Genomic DNA, 17,766 nt, shown 5'->3' with positions numbered 1-17,766 from the left:
ACTACTAAGTGACAGAGCAGGGAGTCCTCAGAAAGCAAGAGGAGGAACGCAGCTGTTTTAAAGAACAAAGTTTTTTTTCAGACGGAATTTTACCCTTGTCACAATGACATGATCTCAGCTCACTAAAACCTCTGCTTCCTGGGTTTAAGGATTCTCCTGCCTCTACCTCCCAAGTAGGTAGGATTACAGATGTGCACCACCACGTCCAGCTAATTTTTTTATTGCTTTTCTATTTTAATTTATTTTTATTTTTTTGTTTAATTTTTTTATTCCATCCCTGTAGAGACTTCCAAAAATTGCCAATGCTTACTATATTTCCAGTCATCACAGCGGGGTATTGGGAAAAGTTTTCAATTAGCAATAATTGCACCTCAGATAAACCTCACTGCCTATGATAATGCCACTGTGCAAAGCTATTTTTTTTATGTATTTTTAGTAGAGTCTGGGTTTTACCATGTTGGCCATGCTGGTGTCCAACTCCTGGCCTCAGGTTATCTGCCTTCCTCGGCCTCCCAAAGTACTGGGATTACAGGTGTGCTTACTTAAGGTAAACATTAAGTAAGCACACCTGTAACCCCAGCACATTAACGTACAAACAGAATTACTTAATGTTTGTTTATGTAGGTTATTAAGAATAGTGTTGTCTCTTATGAATGATTGTGATCAGTTTCTGTCAGGCTATTAGTATTGCTACTTTTCTCTGTTACTATTGATTTTAACAATAATTTAGGAGTGTACTATTATCTGTAAAACTTATTTTTAAATTAAGAATGCTGGCCGGGCACGGTGGCTCACGCCTGTAATCCCAGCACTTTCGGAGGCCGAGGCAGGTGGATCACGAGGTCAAGAGATCGAGACCATCCTGGTCAACATGGTGAAACCCCGTCTCTACTAAAAATACAAAACATTAGCTGGGCATGGTGGCACATGCCTGTAATCCCAGCTACTCAGGAGGCTGAGGCAGGAGAATTGCCTGAACCCAGGAGGCGGAGGTTGCGGTGAGCCGAGATCGCGCCATTGCACTCCAGCCTGGGTAACAAGAGCGAAACTCTGTCTCAAAAAAAAAAAAAAAATGCTTTTTGCTTAAAGTACTGGTATAATTTTATAAGTTTTGGGTCTGTACTTAGTTATTAACTTGTTCCTGCAACCATAAATATTTTAGGACCAAAGGTACTCAGTCCCTAAATACATAATTCAACAGATTTAACCTGAATGTGTGTGTGTGTGTGTGTATTTGTGTGTGTGTGTGTGAGAGAGAGAGAGAGAGAGAAAGAGAAAGAGAGAGAGAGAGAGAGAGAGAATGTGTCTCACTGTCTCCCAGGCTTGAGTGCAGTGGTGTGAGCATGATGGCTGGTTCACTGTGGCCTCAAACCCCTGAGCTCAAGCGATCCTCCAACCTCAGCCTCCTGTGTAGTTGGGACCACAGGCACGAGCCACCATGCCAGCTAATTTTTATATTTTTTATAGACATGAGGATCTCGATATTTTCCCAGGCTGGTCTTGAACTTCTGATCTCAATTGATCCTCTCGCCTTGGCCTTCCAGAGTGCTGGGATCACACTCGTGAGCCCTGCACCCTGCCCAGATTTAGCTTTTTCTAAAGCTTTTATTTAAAATAAAGTCACTATGGTTAAGATGCCTCTGACAGTTTGCATTTTATGCGCAAATACTATGTTAAGTGAATTTTTCCATCAGTTGTAAAACGTGTATCCATGTTTATCTCATTCCTATGGTTTCCAATTAGTTGTCCCTTCTTCGTTCTTGGAAACACATGAGCTAGTGGGTTCCATGTCAGTTGGCATTTCCAGAACGACGGCGCTGAACACTCTGCTCTTTGACTTCAAGTGGTGCAGAGGGACGGCCACCAGAGGGCGCGCGGCCTCCGCCAGCGCTGTGAGTGCGAGGGCCCTGCAGTGTCCCCGGTCACCAGCAGAGGGCGCGCTGGAGCAAGGCGGCGTAACTGCCTGGTGGCCAAGCTCCTCTAACAATCAGAAGCCCGGCTTTACAGAGGCTGACAACTCCAGATACGACATGTGAAATGGTCTTGGGTTTACAGTTCTAGAAATTACATGGGAAAGGGTCTTGGTCCATGGAGTAGGTGTGGGGTGGGGGCCTGAACTTGTGTAAGTTAAAGCAATGCCTTCTGGAAAGATTCCCCCATGCCATGCCTGAGATCTATAAGGTGGCACCCGGTCGGCCAGCCTTTACTTCTGTTGAAATACAGTGTGGAAGTCAAGGGGGAGGTGATCTTAGATGCTTGGGTCTCCTTCCTCACCAGGTGACCTCCTCCCTGCACATGGCCACTCTCCCACCTGGACTACTTTCCAGTCTCACTCACAATCGCTCTTAGCAACTGTGGAAAGAGGACAGCTGTGGAGCCTCTCCCTTGTCCAAGTCACTCTGCTGAGAGACCTGATAACTCATCTCACTGGACCCTGGACCGCCATGGGAAGTATACTTCTGTCCCTGTATTTCAGACAAAGACTATGAGGTGGTCAGGCACGGTGGTTCACACCTGTAATCCCATCACTCTGGGAGACCGCGGCAGGTGGATCATGAGGTCAGGAGTTCAAGACCAGCCTGGCCAAGATGGAGAAACCCCGTCTCTACTAAAAACACAAAAATTAGCCAGGCGTGGTGGTGAGCAACTATAATCCCAGCTATTCAGGAGACGGAGGCAGGAAATTGCTTGAACCTGGTGTCAGGTCTCCATATGCAAACCTGGAACCTGAAAGTCTGAAGTCCTGCTTGCCTCCTGATCGTCTCCCACCACCCCCCTACCTGCATTCACCATTGTCGCTTAGCGCCCAGCAGAGCTTCCCCAGACAAACCCCTCACCCAACCCTGCCATCTCAACTGTTCTTATGAATGTGAATACCCCTCACTCATCCTGTCATTTTAACTGCTCTTCTGCCTCACCCCAGCCACCACTGTAACTGAACTTGTGGTCATGTATACTCCTTGCCCCTACCCACCACTGTAACTGATCTTACTCTGTAAATTTCCACTGCCCACCCCAAACCTATAAAACCAACTCCTATCCCACTACCCTTTGCTAACGCCATTTTCAGTCTTAGCTGACCTGCATCCAGGTAAACAAACAGCCACGTTGCCCACAAAAGCCTGTCTGGGGGGTATCTTCATTCAAAGCGTGAATATTTAACATTTTGGTACCAAAACTCGGGAGGGGGGAACTCCTACAGGAGACCAAACTCCCGTCCCTGCTCTTGTGCTCCCTCCATGAAGAGATCGACCTACTGACCCAGGTCATCAGACCAGCCCACACACACACCACCAGCTGTTTTGGTAAGCAGTCTCATTATTTGCTTTCCCATTCTTTTATCTTTTCCTTTCCACTTCCTCCCCCCTCTCGGTTTTGTCGTTTTTCCACCACAAACACAAGAAAAATCAGGTAAACCAGGTTCTTTCCGTGAGGTTTGGGACCCAAAAAACCCTATATAGGTCACGGATTCAGAGACCCAGGTTCCCCAGGGGTTGGGCTATTGTGGAGACCTTTATCCTAGTCACTCGCCCACCAGGCTCAGGGCTGATATTGGTGGCAGATCAACATACAGGACGCTCTCTTTGACCACTCACCAACGATGAGGTTCAACCCAGGCTCACCGAGAGGTGCCTGTTGAGCGGCTGGGTTGCGTGCCTATTCTCCTTGTCTCTGCTGCCTTTCCAGAACCATGGACAATCATCCATCCTCTATCCCTTCCTCCTCTCCGCTGGCCTGTGTTCTAAAGAACCTCAAACCTCTCCAACTGTCCCCTAACCTAAAACCCAAACGTCTCTGTAAACACTGCATTCTCTTTACTGGGCCACTGTATGGTCACAATACAAGTTAAACCATGGCTCCAATTGGCCAAAAATTGGCATTTTTACCTCTATTTTATAAAATTAAGGCAACTTTTGTCACAACACGGGCAAGCAGTCTAAAATTCCCTATGTCCAGGCATTTTTTTTACACACCAATCTCTCCCTAATCTCTACTCCTTCTCTTGGCTTCCATCTGCCCCTCCTTCCTCTGCGGGTTAGCCAGAATCCTCCCTGTCCATCAACCTTTCAACCTTTCTCCTTCCCACCTGTGAACCAGGCCCTCATCCAGGACCTAACCTCATCCCAGAGCCTTCCTCTTCCTCTGCCCACAACCTGCCTCCTCATGCACCTCCTGTCACCTCCCCACCTCGTACATGGCCCGGCTTACAGTTAGTCTTGTGGCTGCTTCCTGCACCCCTGCCCAACAATCCCACTTCCAGAGGTGGCTGGAACCAAAGGCATAGTTAGGGTGACGTTCCTTCCCTTTATCTGATCTTTCCCAAATCGACCACCGGTTAGGCTCCTTTTCATCAGATCCTTCAATACTTCAACCAGTCCAATAATCTCACCCGGAGTGACTTAAATGCCATCCTTACTTCCACTCTCACCCCTAAAAAACACTCAATATGCATTTTATCACCCAGTCAACCCCAACATAACAAAAAGGTGCAGAAATTAAACTCTGACCCTCAAACCCCACCACGGGAATTAGGCAACCTTACCTTCAAGGTGTTCAATAACACGGAAAAATCTGCCTGACTGCACATCTCAGAACTGCAGACGCTGCTTCCTCCATAAGACAAACACCAGCCACACCACCAGCTCACAGACTTCACAGACTTCAGATGCAGCGCATCCAGCCGACCCTCTGGACCTTGCTTCACATGTCGGAAAGCTGGCCACTGGGCCCAGGAATGCCCGCAGTCCGGGACTCCTCCTGAGCCCTGCCCCGTCTGTGCAGGGCCCCCACAGAAAGTAGACTGTCCAACTCAGGTCACTGCTCCCAGAGCTCCTGAAGCTCCAACCCTCAGCTTGGCGGCTAAAGACTGATGCTGCCTGACCATTTCGGAAGCCCCCTGGACCTTCACAGATGCGAAACTTAGGGTAACTCTTATGTGAAGGGCAAGTCCATCCCCTTCTTAATCAGCATGGAGGCACCCACCCCATGCTGCCTTCTTTTCAAGGACCTGTCTACTTGGCCGCCATGCTGTTGTGAGAATTGATGGCCAGGCCTCCAGGCCTCTCAAACCTCCACATGTCTGGTGTCAATCAGGCCAGCACTCCCTTCCATGTTCTTTCCTAATTATCCCCACCTGTCCAGTTCCCCTGTTAGGCCGGGATAGCCTAGGGAAATTGTCTGCCTCCTTGACTGTTCCTGGGCTACAGCCACACCTCATTGCTGCCCTCCCCCCAAACCTGTACCTCCCTCAATAGCTCCCCTTATGTCCCCCAACCTGAAGCCTAGGGTGTAAAACACCACCTTCCCATCCGTTGCTACAAGTCACTCACCCCTCTTCATCCCCTTAGAACCTAACCACACTTACCCTGCCCAGCCCCGTACCCCATCCCACAACTGCCTTTAAAGGTAAAGCCTGTTATCACCTGTCTGTTGAAACATGGCCTTTTAATTCACCCGCCTGCTTCTTCGGCATCTGTACTCAAAGGGACATCATGTATCCCCTTCTGAAGCCCAAATTTCTTCCCATCTGTTATAATCCTTCTCCAGCATACACGCACTCCCCTTGCCAACTGCATCCAGTAAATTTCCCAAACCCCAACCCCCTTCACCAAACAACAGCTTATCTCCTGCCTGGGTGTGGTTGCTACTTCACCTCAGGATACCAGGTTTTGCTAGTCTAACTAAGCCATTGTATAAACTCACTAAAGAAAACTTATCCAACCCTATTAAATCTAAATCCTTTCCTCACTCCTCCTTTTGCTCCTTAAAAAACAGCTCTAAAAACAACTCCCTCTCTAGCTCTCCTCAAGCTGTCTCAACACTTTTTGATTCTATACTTCTAAAGTCCAGGGCTGTGTGGTCAGGATTCTCACATAGGAGCCAGGCCCATGGCCTGCAGCCTTTTTATCCAAACAACTTAACCTCACAGCCCTGGGCAGGACGTCATGACAACTTGCAGCAGCCGCCCTGATACTCTTAGAATCCCTCAAAATCACAGGCTCTGCCCCACTTACCCTCTAGCTCTCACCGCCTCCAAAGTTTTGTCTTTATACCTCACACACTTACGTTCAGCCCCTTGCCTTCTCCAGCTTTAAGCAGTCGCCCCTACTGCTTAAACCACACCTCAAAAAGTCTGTTTCTGTTATTCCTAACTGAGCCCAAATTCACTGCACTCATTTACTTTTACCTGCCTTGCTTTTATTTAAGTTGCCGGTTTACACGTTTCCTCCATGCAGTTACAGCTGACATTTCACTTTCCATCTGTCTCCCGTTCTCTTCTCAAACACAATCTTGTTAATGAAAGTGAGCGGTTGCTTATAGATGCTGCAGGCTTCCTCACACACCATGAAAACAAAAGCTCTCCCTCCACACAGTTACCTCACCAAGCCCTGTAATGGCAGCAGCCCTTGCTGGTTCCCTTGGCTTTCAGGTCCAAAGCTCCAGAAAAAAATGTTGTTTTTATGTAAAGCAGCCTGGCCTTGTATATAATGCCAAAAATAAATGAAGAGACAGAGCCTGAAAGCGCATGAAGCAGGCAAATTGTTATTCTGGACCTGGCTGGACAGGCTGGATGCTGTGTAACTGGAGTCACGGCTCCTCCCAATCCTTACTTCTTTAATACCCATCTTTTTTCTCCTGTTTGGATCCTGTATCTTCTACTTAGTCTCCCAATTCATACAAAACCACAACCAGATGATCACAAATCAGCAGATGCTGCTCTGGATGACCCACAGTACCGCGCAGCGCCTCTAAGTTTCCCAGCAGCTTAAGCGTTCATAAGGCAGAATGTATTGTCCAGACCTTCCTTATTTGTACACCTGTCCTGTTCCCATTTCCACCCTGTCTCTCCCGCTGAGAAAAAAAAATATTTTAGGCAACCCCGCAGTCCCTGTCAGGCATGAAGTAACCTTAAGAAACTTCAGCCTCACCCTCAAAAACCTGTGCTCACCCCCTCTTCTCTCATTCTTTCTCTCTATATATAAAAAGACAGGTATGTCAGGTCTCCATATGCAAGCCTGTCATCCTGCCTGCCTGGGCCGATTGTCTCCCACCCACTCACCTGTGTTCGCCATTATCCCTGAGTGCCCAGCAGCGCTTCCCCAGACAAGCCCCTCACCCAACCCTGCCATCTCAACTGTTCTTATGATAATATGAATGCCCCTCACCCATCCTGTCATCTTAACTGCTCTTCTGCCTCACCTCCAGCCGCCATTGTAACTGAACTTGTGGTCATGTACACTCCTTTCCCCTACCCCACCGCTGTAACTGATCTCACTCTGTGACATTCCACTGCCCACCCCAAACCTGTAAAGCCAACTCCCGTCCCACTGCCCTTTGCTAACACCCTTTTCGCCCATAGCTGACCCGCACCCAGGTGAATAAACAACCACGTTGCCCACACAAAGCCTGTCTGGGGGGGTCTCTTCATTCAAAGCACGAATTTTCAACACCCGGGAGGTGGAAGTTGCAGTGACCCGAAATCGCTCCACTGCACTCCAGCCTGGGCCAGAGCGAGATTCCATCTCAAAAATAAAAATAAAAGACAAAGATTATGAGGCAAGCAGAGGCTGTGACCAAGCACATGACCCAAGCTTTGTCAGCAGTAGCTGAATTGGAACTAGGTTCTCACGTTCACAGGGTGTGATGATGGCCTCCTGATTACAAGATCCAAGTGTGACTGGCACTTCCATTAACATGTACATGTTTGTCTGCAATCTATGTATGAGCATTTTCATGCATTAAATTTTGCCAGGAGTCTCTCATATTATCTTTTATTATAGTCACAAAATTCTGCGCTCTCAGTATAAATACTTGTCTTTTTATAGTTGAATGCTGGGGATGCAAGCGATTTTCCACAGAACCAGAACCTACATTTTTCAAATGTGGTTTTCACCGCACATTGGGATTTACTCAGGGTGGCTGGCAAAATAAGAGGAAAATATTAGGGAAAGTTAGAAATTTATAGTCTCAAACCTTTTGGAAGGCAGAAAGGCTTTAATGGAATGGGCTAAAGGCAGCCAGTTCATTACGTTAAAATTTAAGTCATAGGGTGAAAGATAGGGACAATCAAGTTTCCCCAGTGGCCTGTTTACCCACATCCCTTTGTCTCTATTCTAACTGCTCACTCATGTAAACCCTGTGCTGAACAGCCCTCTCAGCAGGAGGTCGAAGGGGAATGACACGTGAAGGGTGTTTTCTCTGGGCCCAAAACCAAAAGTTTTATCATTCAAAACCACTCTTTCAACCATGTTAATTATCCAAAAGTGTGTTAACTTAAAGCCTCTGTTATTCAATCTATACCAAATAAATATAAGAAGGTACAGGGAGTCATGGCTGGGTTTGCTAAAACCGCCCTCTAAAAGCAATTAACAAACATTCCTACCCCATTCAAAATCACTGTACTGGTTGTGAGTGCATTCATTCATCTGTGCCTAAGTCAGAGTCTGCAAAACAAACCTCCACAGGTGGTGTGGCTGTTTTATTGTTTGAATTCGTGTTGCATGATGTGAACATGCATCTCTCCCAGTTGCACTCCCACCTGAGAGGCAGCCGAGCTAACAATACTGCCGGGAGCAAGTCTCAGAGGAGAAGAGAACACCTGGCAGGATGTGACATTCTGAAGTGTGAGTACTTTTTGGGGACTAAAGTTTCTGAAGGTGACAGTTTGTGTCTCCATCTCCATGGGGTCCAGAATTTGCTGCACAGCAGGATGTGACAAGGAGTCGCTGGATTCTTGAGTAACGTTAACACTTAATGTGTGCCTGCTCTAAGTTCTGAAAGTCACACCCTCCCTGGATGTTTTTTTTTTAAGATGGAGTCTTGCTCTGTTGCCCAAGCTGAAGTGCAGTGGGAAGATCTCACCTCACTGCAACCTCCACCACCTGGGTTCAAATGATTCTCCTGCCTCAACCCACTGAGTAGCTGGGACTACAGGGACATACCACCACACCAGCTAGTTTTTGTATTTTAGTAGAGATGGGGTTTCACCATGTTGGCCAGGCTGGTCTTGAACTCCTGACCTCGTGACCCACCCACCTCAGCCTCTCAAAGTGCTGGGATTACAGGTGTGAGCCACCATGCCAGACCTTTTTTTCTTTTTCTTTTTTTTTTAAGCTAGAGTCTGGCTATGTCACCCAGGCTGGAGTGCAGTGGCATGATCTCAGCTCAATGCTGCAACCTCTGCCTCCCGTGTTCAAGTGATTATCCTGCCTCAGCCTCCTGAGTAGCTGGGACTATGTGTGCCACTATTCCTGGCTAATTTTTGCATTTATAGTAGAGACAGGGTTTCACCATGTTGGCCGGGCTGGTCTCAAACTCCTGACCTCAGGTAAACCACTTGCCTCAGCCTCCCAAGGTGCTGGGATTACAGGCATGAGCCACCATGTCTGGCCCTTCCCTGCATCTCAATGTCCACAAATATTATACATGACCTGCTTAATTGTCTAGGATTTTCAACTAACTGTCCAATGTCCAGATGAAGATGCTTTCAAATATTTATAATAGGTTAGAATGTGGACTTTGATGCTTTATCAATTAATTGGTTGATTCCAAAAATGTAAATCTTTGAATCTGAAATAGTGCCGGAGAACTTAGCAAGGTCATATCAATTCCACATGAGCCTTTGATCAGTTGTGCCATCTGCCTCATAGGAAGCATTGGCATGTGACGTTTCCTTACTAACATGGACTTTAATTTCATTTAGCTACTGTTCTTTTGATTCATGATTTGTAAACCATTTTGTCTTTCGAAAAACCATACTAGCCAGGTGCGGTGGCTGACACCTGTAATCCCAGCACTTTGGGAGGCCAAGGCAGGTGGATCACGAAGTCAGGAATTTGAGACCAGCCCGACCAACATGGTGAAACCCTGTCTCTACTACAAATACAAAAATTAGCTGGATGCGGTGGTGGGTTCCTGTAATCCCAGCTACTCAGGAGGTTGAGGCAGGAGAATCACTTGAACCCAGGAGGCAGAGGCTGCAGTGAGCCAAGATTGTGCCACTGCACTCCAGCAACCTGGGTGACAGAGCAAGACTCTGTCTCAAAAACAACAACAACAAAAAAAACAAAAAAACAAAAACAAAAAAAACTGACCCATGCTATTGGCCACGTGCAGGTGCTCACGCTTATAATTCCAGCACTCTGGGAGGCTGGCAGGAAGACTGCTTGAGACCCGGAATTCGAGACCAGCCTGGGCAACATGGCAGAACCCCTGTCTCTACAGAAAAAACAAAAATAAGCCGTATGTGGTGACACACATCTGTACTTCCAGCTACTCGGGAGCTTGAGGCAGGAGGAATGCTTGAGCCTGGGAGGTTGAGGCTGCAGTGAGCAGTGACTGCACCACCGCGCTCCAGCCTGGGCAGCAGAGTGAGACCTTGTCTCAAAAAAGGAAAACACCCAAACCCCTCCAAAAGCATAGAACTACCTTTCCTGTTACATACCTCCACTGCTGTGCATACTGCTCAGTTGTGACGACACGTCCCTCGTGTTCCGTTTTGGATTCCCTGAGGTGCGGCCTATGGTGTGGCCATGGACTCAGGAAGCCTCAGAAGGAGGGAAGCACACCAGCTGCTGTGGCTGCATTGCCTGTCCACACGGGGTTTCCAGCCAGACAGGTGAGCACCTGCAGTGATGCCTTCCCGTCCACATCTGTCATCCTTCCTGCCCTGACTCCAGGTGAGGGCAGAGGGCCTCGGAATTACAGGTAAGTCGTTTTTTTTTTGTTTTTTTGTGGTTTTTTTTTTGAGATGGAGTTTTGCTCCTGTCACCCAGGTGGGAGTACAATGGCGTAACCTCGGCTCACTGAAACCTCCACCTTTCAGGTTCAAGTGATCCTCCTGCCTCAGCCTCCCGAGTAGCTGGGATCACAGGAATATACCACCACGCCCGGCTAATTTGTTATTTTTTTCTTTTTTTAGTAGAGACGGGGTTTCTCCACATTGGTCAGGTTGGTCTCAAACGTCTGACCACAGGTGGTCCACCCACCTCGGCCTCCCAAAGTGCTGGGATTACAGGTGTGAGTCACCGCACCTGGCCTCAGGTAAGTCTTCTTTACCCAGTCATTTATTCACTAACCCGGCTAATTCATTCATAAATTTCATTGCTGTAACTTAGTAATCCCAAATAACCTAAACTTCCACCTGCCGTGCAATGCCCTCACCACACACCTTGCCTGGTCGGCTAATTCTTCCCAGGGATTTCCCATCGCTGTAATGTCATTAAAATTTCTAAACTAGGCTGCCTCCTTATAAAACAGCAAGTCAGAGTAAAAACAAAACTGGGCTTAGATCCAACGAATCACAGCTGTCACAAAAGAGGCTCGGCTGGGTGCACTGGCTCATGCCTGTAATCCCAGCATTTTGGGAGGCTGAGGCGGGTGTACCACTTGAGGTCAGGAGTTTAAAACCAGTCTGGCCAATATGGTGAAACCCCATCTCTACTAAAAATACAAAAACCTTAGCTGACCATGATGGCAGGTGCCTGTAATCTCAGCTATTCTGGAGGCTGAGGCAGGAGAATTGCTTGACCCTGGAGGGCAGAGGTTGCAGTGAGCCGAGGTCGTGCCACTGCACTCCAGCCTGGGCAAGAAGAGTGAAACTCTATCTCAAAAAAAAAAAAAAAAAAAAAAAAGAACAACAACAAAACAGGCTAACAAAATGCTGCGGCAGGGTATGACTTGCAAAGTGATTTCTGACACAGGGGATGAAACTTGGGAGCTGTCCAACTTCTGAAAATATGCAGCAGAAGAACTAAGATTCTCTACACAGCAGGACAATGTGCCTCTCGCTGTTGAGGAGACTGGGGGTGGACAATGAGGCTTGGGGCTAAGAAGCCTCTGGGAAAAGGCCCAGACCACACTGCTGAGCCAGCCCGGGGGTTCACACCCCCCCAAATCCCCACCCACAATGCTGTCCGGAAGGCCGCAGGCCACACCACTGCCGGGTGAGGTTGAGGAAATGCTGCCTTCTAGCATCGTGTTCCAGTAACTAATGTAAAAATTGTAAATAATGTTATCAAAATTAGGATTTTATGTTGTTTCAATTCAAACAGAAATTCAGTTGAGGAATAAATAGCCAGATGTAGTGGCTCACACCTGTAATTCCAGCTCTTTGGGAGGCTGAGGAGGGTGGATCACCTGAGGTGAGGAGTTTGAGACCAGCCTGGCCAACATGGAGAAACTCTTTCTCTACTAAAAATACAAAAATTAGCTGGGCATGGTGGAGGGCGCCTGTAATCCCAGTTACTTGGGAGGCTGAAGTAGGAGAATCACTGGAACCCAGGAGGTGGATGTTACAGTGAGCCAAGATCACACCGCTGCGCTCTAGGCTGGGCAACAGGGCAAGACTCCTCAAAATAAATAAATAAATAAATAAAAATAAAAATTAAAAAAGAAAGAAAGAAAGAAAAAGATATATTATCTCACTAAAAGTAAAGGTAATGACATTTTGAACTTAGTAAAATTTTCTCAGGCAGAATTTTTCTTTTTTGAGTTAAAAATTTTCCAAATGCAGTACAGAGCATGGCATAATGATACTCACATACACAAAACAGATTTAATAGTTACTAATATGTTGCCATGTCTGCTTCATGTTTTTATATTATGAAATATTGTAATTTGCAGATCTCACAAAATTTCACTCCTAAATACTTCAGTATGCACCTATAAAAAAAAAAAAAAGCATGAAAGTGGGGTGTGGTGGTGGGTGCCTGTAGTTCCAGCTACTCAGGAGGCTGAGGCAGGAACATCGCTTGAGCCTGGGAGGTCGAGGCTGCAGTGAGCAGTAATTGCACCACTGCAATCCAGCCTGGGCGACAGAATGAGACCCTGTGTCTAAAAAACAAAATATGTATGGTTTCCTACAAAACCAGGATAACATATGGTAACTGAGACATTCAAAAAAACCCTGAATATATATCATCAAATACTCAGGAGGAGTTTCCTTTTTTTTTTTTTTTTTTTTTTTTTTTTTTCTTTTTTTTTTTGAGACCTAGTCTTGCTCTGTCAATAGGCCGGAGAGCAGTGGCGCAATCTCAGCTCACTGCAACCTCTGCCTCCTGGGTTTGAGTGATTCTCCTGCCTCAGCCTCCCGAATAGCTGGGATTATAGGCATCTGCTACCATGCCCGGTAAAGTTTTGCATTTTTAGTAGAGACGGAGTTTCATCATATTGGCCAGGATGCTCTCAATCTCCCGATCTTGTGATCCACTGGCCTCGGCCTCCCAATGTGCTGGGATTACAGGTGTGAGCCACTGTGCCCGGCCAGGAGGAGGTCTTCAGAAACCAATTAACCTCAGAAGCTGGGAGAAATGCCAGGCCACGAGGTTGCAGCCATGGGAAATGATATTTACATGGCTAAGAATCTCAGTTTCCTGTGAGAAACAACAGAAAAAAATCCTCCTTGTACAACGAGAGAAAATACTATTTTTTTCCCATGGAATCATAAGGGTGTGGGCAGTGTAAACCCAAAATTATGCATGAGAGCTTCCCCAGAGCTCTGTGTGGGTGGAGAAATGTGTCCTAACTGCCGCCCTGCCTGCCATCTTGGTACTGGGAACCTGTGAGAATTTCTGAGCCTGACACTCTGCGTCCCGGCTTTTCCCAACAGATGCAGAGCAGTGCATGTGTAGCCCAGCTGGGCAGCACCCAAACGGAGAGACAGGCCACCTGGCTCCTGAGGAACCTCTGGGGATGGCTCTGGTCAGTACAGCCCTTTCTTTCTCTGCTCTCACAGCCGTGGGGTGCATATGCTCTTTCTGAAGCACTGAGATTCTCCCAGCCAAGCCCAGTAGCCAGACTCAGCCACATCCTCTCCCTCACTCCAAACTTCCTCCTCTCCTCAGTCTTCACCCCTCATCCCAACATGGCCACCTGCTCCCAGCAGACTACACGGGGATCCTGTGCACTGCAGCTGTTCCCACAGACGCGTGCTCAACCCTCTCTGTGGTCCTGGCTTTCAAGGCCATTGCGCTGGGAGGAGACGGAGGTGTTGGCTGCTGTCAGGGCACCTGGGTCATTCCCATTTACTCCTCATGCAGTGACTCTCTTTGTGGGATCTGGCTGGGAACCTCTCTCTCACCCACTGCCAGAGACTCACATTCTGAGCCCAGACACAGCTTCCTCAGTCTCACTGCCTGCTGCGGCACCCTAGTTTACCCGGGAGGCTTCAGTGTGACTTTCCCATCCAGAATCCCATCTGACACCTGCATGGAGGCAAGTTCCGGACATTCAGCTGGAGTTCCGCAGGGTCTGGGTCACCTTCCTTCCTGACTGCCAAGGGCAGGTCTCCATCGCGGCCCCTTGGGTGGGGCTCCCGGGCTGCAATTTTGTCCCCCAGGGCTACGCCACCCTTCCCGAAGGCTAAGGCCTGATAGGAACACTCTGCGGGGTGAGGGAATAAGAGAGGTTTCAGGTGCAAACAAAACATCAGCAGACATTTAAGTTACCACCTGTAAAAAAAAACAAATGTACCCTTTACCCTTCTGTTGAAAAAGTAAGCTCTGTGTGTTCTGCCATCACTTCAGGGAAACCAGCCCCTGAGTTACCCATTTCAGAAGTGTGGCCCCCAGGTGCACAGGGTGGACATGAGCAGAGGGGAGGAGGTGTGTGCTGACCCATCTGACCCTTGACCCCAACGCCAGACGTCGAGGTGCTAAAGGGGCGGGGAGTAGGGTGGAGCTTTGCCTGTCAGTCACGGGCACAACCCGGTTCTGGGCTCAGGAGGTCGGGGAGGGGCCTGGCTTTTATGCTTAGGACTGGAATCGTCCAGCACGCAGACGCAGCTTCATGGTTTTCGTCACTCCGTTTTCCCCAGCCCAGGTGTTTGTGACTGAGCTGGGGGTTGGGGCTGTGCCTCAGGTCCCCCCGCAGGCCTGGGTCTTCTGAGTGGACATGGTGTCTTTTTGGATTGTTAGAGTTCTTGCACTCAGTCTCATGCGGGAGGGTTGGTGTTGCATTAGCTGTGGTGTAAATTGGGTCTAGTCAGCTGCTTCGCTCCTGGATTCGTCAGGGAGCCAGGGCTCCGTCCGGGACCCTTCTGTGTGGGGAACTGTGCTTCCTCTCACAGGTGCTTTATTAGCAGGTCAATGCTGGTGTTTAGTTAGGGCTGTGATCCAATAAATGAAGCATAAGAGGAGCAGCTGCCAGGCTGATCTCCCGCTACAAGGCTGACCCCTGGCTGCAAGGCTGATTCCTGGATGAAAGGCTGACCTCCGGTTGCAAAGCTGATCCCCGGCTGCAAGGCTGATCCCCCACTGCAAGGCTAATCCTGACTGCTAGGCTGATCCCTGGCTGCAAGGCTGATCTCTAGTTGCAAGGGTAATCCCTCGCTGCTAGGCTGATCCCCTGCTGCAAGGCTAATCCCGGCTGCTAGGCTGATCCCGGCTCCAAGGCCAATCCCCAGCTGCCAGGCTAATCCCCCACTGCAAGGCTAATCCTGGCTGCTAGGCTAATCCCTGGCAGCAAGGCTAACTCCCTGCTGCATGGCTTTTTTGTACTTCGCGTTTGCAGGCTTGCTTTGTGGTGATACCAGAAAGGGATGGACCCTCACCAGGTCCTGGACCTTGGGGGAGCCTCCTGTGATCACTGACGCCTGCCTGCATTTCTTTCCTTAGTTGTTCTGGGCTGCAGAGCTCCCTCGGGCAGAGGCTGCATAGATGGCTCCCTTTCTGAACTGGCCCTCCGGAGGGAGGCATGCCTCACTCCCATGCTGCCCAGGAGCCCACGTGTCTCATTCCTCTCAGTGCTCTGAGAGTGGGGTCTCCTCCCCCATTCAAGTGCTGGCTGCCAGATCTCCCCCTCGGTATCCCTAGCTTTGTGCCACAGTCCTGGGAACACTGGGAAGTTCTGTGGCTTGGGATTGGGCTCTCGCTGTGCTGGAGAGTCCAATGTGCTCCTAGGTCATGGGGAAGATACTCAGGTGGAGCAGTGCACTCAGACTGAGCTGCAGAGGCTGCAGGACGCACCTGCTCTTGCACAGTGACTTGGCGAGGGCCCTGGGAGGGGCCAGTGGGCAGGAGAGCTTGCAGAACAGAGACACCCAAGTCCCACAAGGAAGCTGCCCCTGCTCTCTCCTGGCTCACAGGTCAGCTGCGGCCAGAGCCTCTTGCAAGGAGATAAGGGAGCCTTGGGGAATTGGCGTCTGTATTAGTTCATTCTCGCATTGCTATAAAGAAACACCTGAGACTGGGTAATTTCTAATGAACATAGATGTAATTGGCTCATTATTCTGCAGGCTGTACAGGAAGCATGATGCTGGCACCTGCTTGGCTTCTTGGGAAACTTACGCTCATGGTGTAAGGAGAAAGGGGAATCAGCACTCACATGGTGAGAGCAGGAGGACGAGAGAAAAGTGCTGGAGGCAGAACTGCACACATTTAACCATATCCTGCTACACGTTACCAAAGAGGAGTGTTGCTAAACCACTCACAACAAGTTTGCTCCATGAGCCAATCACCCCCACCAGATGCCGCCTCCAACACTGGGGGTTATATTTCAACATAAGTTTTGGACAGGGAAACAGATCCAAACCATGCAATTCCATTATATGGAATACTACTGCATAATGCGTTATCTATTATCATTAACCCAGATTAAAGACTGAAATTTAAGACCTAAAAGTACAGAACTCCAAGAAAAAAAATAAACTGTTAATAACATTGGAATGAGCAATGACTTCTTGGATATGACACCAAAGGCACAAGCAATCGAAGCAAAATTAGGTGGGAGCACATCAAACTTAAAAACTTCTGTGTAGCAAAGGAGACCATCCACAGAGTGACAAGGCAACCTACGGAATGGGAGAAAATATTTGCCAGTCATATAACCGAGTTAATATCCAGAAACGTATAAAACAAGTCACATAACTCAACAATAAAAAAATAACTTGATTAAAAAATCAGGTGGGGTGTAGTGGCTTCTGCCTGTAATCTCAACACTTTTTGAGGCCAAGTGGGGAGGATTGCCTGAGGCCAGGAGTTTGAGATAAGTCTGGGCAACATATCGGGGCCCGTCTTTATCATTTTCTAAAAAAATTAGTTGGATGTAGTGGTCCATGCCATAAGTGAAAGCTACATGGGAGGCTGAGCTGGGAGGTTCACTAGAGTGCAGGAGTTCAAGACTAGCCTGGGGAACATAGGGAGATCCTGTCTCTACCAAAAAAAAAAAAAAAAAAAAATTAGCTGGATGTGGCAGCACTTGCCTGGAGTCCTACCTACTTGGAAGGCTGAGGTGGGAGGATTGCTTGAGCCCAGAGTTTGAGCCTGCAACGAAAGGCATGGTTGCAGTTTTCCAGAATGTCACAGAAATGGGATCATACCTTATGTGATCTTTTCAGACTGGCAGCTGCTTCTGCTTCTCCTTCTCCTCCTTCCTTCTCCTTCTCCTTCTCCTTCTCCTTCTCCTTCTCCTTCTCCTTCTCCTTCCTTCTCTTTTTCCTTCTCCTTCTCCTTTCTTCATCTTCTTCTGAGATGGAAAAAGAAAAGAAGCAGCAGCACGCTATAGCTCAGGCTGGAGTGCAACGATGTGATCTCGGCTCACTGTCACCTCTGCCTTCAGAGCTTGGTGATTCTCCTGCCTCAGCCTCCTGAGTAACTGGGATTACAGGCACCCGCCACCATACCCAGCTAATTTTTGTATTTTTTATTAGAGATGGGGTTTCACCATGTTGGTCAGGCTTGTCTCCAACTCCTGACCTCAGGTGATTCACCCACCCCGGCCTCAAAATGCTGGGTTTAAGGCGTGAACCACCACATCCCGCCGAGACTG

The 17,766-nt window shown here is 48.3% G+C and overlaps 1 non-coding gene across 1 annotated transcript; it reads right to left on the bottom strand.

The window, feature by feature from the left end:
- Positions 1-274: 274 nt before the first annotated feature.
- On the bottom strand, positions 275-415 carry LOC141585504 (U4 spliceosomal RNA). The gene has a single exon (XR_012519057.1). It is a non-coding gene; the product is annotated as a U4 spliceosomal RNA (small nuclear RNA).
- Positions 416-17,766: the final 17,351 nt, after the last annotated feature.

The sequence above is a fragment of the Saimiri boliviensis genome, chromosome 8 (assembly GCF_048565385.1).
Source record: "Saimiri boliviensis isolate mSaiBol1 chromosome 8, mSaiBol1.pri, whole genome shotgun sequence".
Lineage (NCBI taxonomy): Eukaryota > Metazoa > Chordata > Mammalia > Primates > Cebidae > Saimiri > Saimiri boliviensis.
Note: the sequence above shows the minus strand (reverse complement) of the source record. Positions and strands in the feature narration are given on the sequence as shown.